Source organism: Triticum urartu, chromosome 3, assembly GCF_003073215.2.
Source record: "Triticum urartu cultivar G1812 chromosome 3, Tu2.1, whole genome shotgun sequence".
Classification (NCBI taxonomy): domain Eukaryota; kingdom Viridiplantae; phylum Streptophyta; class Magnoliopsida; order Poales; family Poaceae; genus Triticum; species Triticum urartu.
In genome coordinates this window covers 560,980,214-560,985,113 of record NC_053024.1, presented here as the reverse complement: position 1 = coordinate 560,985,113, position 4,900 = coordinate 560,980,214, and positions in this window count along the sequence as shown.

Below are 4,900 nucleotides of genomic sequence, written 5' to 3'. Positions count from 1 at the left end.
GATGAAAACTAGCTTGACGATATTCCCATGTGTCCTCGGGAGCGCTTTACATCATATAAGAGTTTGTCCAGGCTTGTCCTTTGCTACAAAAAGGATTGGGCCACCTTGACGCACTTTATTTACTTTTGTTACTTGTTGCTCGTTACCAATTATCTTATCACAAAACTATCTGTTACCTATAATTTCAGTGCTTGCAGAGAATACCTTGCTAAAAACTGCTTATCATTTCCTTCTGCTCCTCGTTGGGTTTGACACTCTTATCGAAAGGAATACGATAGATCCCCTATACTTGTGGGTCATCAACCATCCCCACACCAGCCTCCGTCTGCCACCCCATCCATCGTCATCGTCCTCCACCCCATCCATCGTCGCCGTCCTCCACCACATCCATCGCCACCGTCCTCCACCATGCCGGAGCGCCTACCAAGACCGCGTCGTCCACTGCTAGGGATGGACGTTTCTCATCCACTGCGACGGACCAAGAGCCTTGCATCACGTCCTCTCGCTTCATCGGCGTTGTCGTCCTCTTTGCCGGGGCCGCTCACACGACCTTCTCTTCCACCGCAACGGGACTTATCCCCCGATGCACCCGTCTACCGTCGCAGATCTGCTTCAACGCCACCGACAAGCATCGCACTCCCGATGCCTACACGGCGCCGCAAGAGAGGTGGTACTTCATATCTCCTCAACCTTTTGATCTCAACTAGAAATAGATCTTAACTTGGTTACTCTACTTTCTTTTCAGCTCTTAGAATTTAGTTCTTAGTTCGAAGCAAACAATGGCTGCTAAATATCATTTCTCCGGTTTACATCTTGAAATCTGCCATGGCACAATCATAATACGGTTTAGTTGATCATGTTGGTTCCGTGGTGGTTTCTTTAATAGAAATCGGAGGGGAAACCCTCTTTTGCTAAAAAAAATATGCTTAGAGTTTCCCCCTTTTATGATCACTATAAGATCAGAATAGTGCTTCATGTCATAATAGCACTGCTCCACCCATCAAGTTGAACAAGCTTAGTTGTTCAAATACGAATCCGATATTATTAAAATAGAGTCGTTTAAATGGTCAGCTAAATGTTCCTAAATTAGTTTCGAAAATGCATGTTTGCCGCTCGGGTGTGTATCTCTACAGGGTGCCCACAGTGGGCCGGCCCACCCTGGGATTTTGGGTCGTCCCAGGCCCCGATTCCCCTCTGTTCTGCTGCGCAGTTCCGATCTCTACTCGCCCCCAGCCGCCTGCCTCGCCGGCGACTTGCCGTCCCCGGACGGCATGACTCTAGGAGGATTTTGGACAGTCTCTTACTGCAGTTACAATTCTGCATACTTGTCCTAGTAAGCTCACAAGTAAATGATTGATTCACTACATCTATGCTTGCCTTGTCATATTTGTTGTCAATATTCTTTTAGGGTGGACCATCCTATTTCTAAATACTGGAACTGTAGACATGAGTGAATAGTATTTCTCTATGTGATCTCTTCCATCATGTGTGGGCAACGAACACTGCATTGTATAGAAAGAAAGTGTCATTTCCAGCTTTTACATAGGCTTCGATCTTTTACATGGAATACAATCTGCCTACTTGCTTTGTGTCGCACTACCAACACTCCACCCTTGAAGCTAAACATTATGCCACTCATAATTCCTGAGTTTATTTGTTCAAGTATGAATTTCATATGATTCTAATGTTCCTACGTCAGTTTTGAAATGTGTGTCTGCCTGTTATAGAGACATAAGGGGTTTGTATTTCTGTGTGTGGTCTGGTCAGCATGGTTGGGGGTGAACTTTGCATATGCAGGGGTTTATAGGGAGACACTCGTTGAGTTGAATCTGCAATGCATTCCATAGATAATCTGACTACTTTTTATGTTTTCATGAATCTCAGATTCTGAATAGCATCATAATGATTATGAGCTTGCGCGCATGAAAAGAATAAAGCAGAACAATGCCATGGCTGTCAAACTTGGCATTAAGGGACTGAAATCAAGTCTGGATGCAATGCAATGCAAACGCTCTCCACCTACAAATTCATGCTCAGAATATGATCCTAATAGTGATTCTGAGCTAGAGGGAGACCTAAGTCAATGTAGCTCCCTAGTGGAGGAGTCAGAGGAAGATGCCCTATCTTAATCACCCATCAAGGTGCTTGCTCTAACTTTCCAAGGTTATATTGGTCGCACATATCTTGCAACTGATGATTTGCATTGCTTCTACTTTGTTGAACTGTCATTAGCTTAGTTTACACATCGTGTATGTGAATACGCCCTGCCTATCCGTTTTCAGTACATATTCCATCTGTCATCATACCATATTTATCCATTCAAATGTTGTTCTTGTGTATCAAACGTTCAAAAGGAAGAGGGTGATTGCTGATCGTGGAGGAGCACAAGCAAATTATTTGGAAAAGCTAGTGGCACCTGATAAATCAAATAGCACATTAGGTGTAGTTGCAATATCACCTGACCCACAAAACACCCCAACTCTAGCAGACTCTAGCCCTACTACACTGGTCATTTCTGATGCCCCAACTTAGCAGACCCCAGCTGCAGCAAACTGTATGATTATGCCAGTTGACATAGCACCAGCTCTACGATGCAAAATCCCCATTCCAGCAAAGAGTACACCAAATCCAGTTGCCAAATCCCTTTTTGAACCAGAGAGAGCCCCAATTGCAGCAAATAGGACCCCTATTCCATTTCTTCCCAATTTAGAAGACGAAGCTTATATTGTTGTCAAGTACTTTGTGTGCATCTTTCCTTCATGGAAAGATTATACCGCAGACACAAAACAATTTCTAGTCTTCCTCCGCAACTTACGCATAAGTAATGTACTAATGTTATTCATGATCATTACTGCATATGTTTCTGCTAACAGAAGACATAAGATTTCATTCGTTTAAATAGGCGAGGACCAAACTGGATTGTGAAGACGAGCAAGGGTTGGTTGCACTTTTCAAGCACTCATTGATGAAGTATCATTCCTACCTGAGGCAAGCGCACTTCGATGGCAAGCCTCTAAACGAAATTTCTGTAAAGTCTCCGGTGCTACATTTATCCGACGGTGACTGGAATAATCTTGTTACGCATTGGTCTCGGCTGCAGCGTAAGGTACTGTCTATGATGTCACATCACAATTTGAACTACATTTCTGCATTTGCCTTAATGTCTCACTTATACGAAAACTGTTAGCAGAAGAACATTCATTCTCAAGGGACCACAGAATCTCGCAACTATACTGCACGCTGCATTGCTCTTGTGAGTACCTCTTGCCCTGTATGACCATACTTACTTTCATAGTTGTTTGATTATGTAGCATCACTGCACATGTTAGCCTTGTTATCGTCCATTTGGTGGACATTATAAGATCCGTATGGACTCTTACATCAATTTACAATCAACCCAATGCTTTTGAAGAGGTTTAGCTCTGCAGTCCTCTTGTAAGGACTGAACGTCGTCTATCACTGTACTTACATTAATAGCTACTCCCTCCGTCCCATAATATAAGAATGTTTTGTACAGTACACCGGTGTTCAAAATACTCTTGTATTACGGGAAGAGGAATTGGTTCACTGTGTAGCATTCTGCATCTTATCTCCCTCGCCCACCATTTACTAAAAAAGATCAGATCTATATTTAATCTTACCAAAAAGTAGAATACACAGACAATGCCAGTGCAGAAGTGTAGCCCATTGCTCTTGTCAGTACATTTTGTCCTGTAACGCTTGTACTTCCAGGGATTGGTAGTTGATTATGTAGCATCAATCTGCATCTTATCTTCATTATCCTCTATCCCTTCCAGTATTATCATATCTATAATTACTCTCTACAAAATTTAGAGTACATGCAATGCTTATGAAGAAGATTCTGTGCTGAAATTCTTAAGTTATCCTTCCCTTGACATGGAGAAGGGCATTATAAAGCTGGTGTTAACTGTTAATGTAAGTCAGTTCTTCTAAAGCCTTTATCCTCAACTGCTGTTTAATTTGGCCATACTCCCTATCATTTATTGATGTTTAGTTTGCTGTTCCTACCAAAATGCATGTTCACAAGAACCGTAAGTTCTAAGTTTTACTTGTAAAACCAAATTCCTTATTCATACCATGCACATTATTCAATACTCCCTATATGTATGCTTGTTTTGTGGATCTATAATCCAGTGTGTGGTGAAGCAACCCACGTTTGCACCTTGTCATCTCCTGTTTTATCTTACTGATGTGGCTGATGATATGAACAACATGCCGTGCACATTAACCAAAATAGATACAATGATTTTCTTTGCCCTTCATCTATGCTTGTTATGTTGACATGGTAATCTAGTAGTGTGGTGAAGCTCCCCGCATTATGAACAACTAGCGAAGTGACCCACGCATTTGCGCGGCTAGGTTGTGAGTTACCGTTGTTAATCCTTGTCATTTCTTCAAGCTCATACATGAATTCAATTTAATATCCAAATTTTACTCTAATTTATTTCAACTCATGTTAAAAAAGAATTTCCGTCGTCTCCTACATGAATTGCTAGTTCAAAATTAAGCATATATTGGGATGGCATGCTAAATCATTAAGTTCCATACTAATTATATGCCCTTCTACATTTCAGGCTATCTTGTGTGTTACCCAGATTGTAAATCTACAATAAATATATATTTATTTCTTTCCAGGAGTTTCATGGTATTCTTCATGTGAATTATACATTAATTTACTTCCATTGTTACACTTTTAGTTCATTTGAAAGTTTAATTCATAATTTCTCCAATCTTAATACATGAGTTAATTAGTACCATGAAATTTGCTTTTGCAGGAAAGGAACTTTCATTAATCAAACATAATGATTACATTCAAACTTGACTATGCTTGCTATCTCTTCAGGGAAGTTCTGAAGCAAGTAGCACCATCAATTTTACC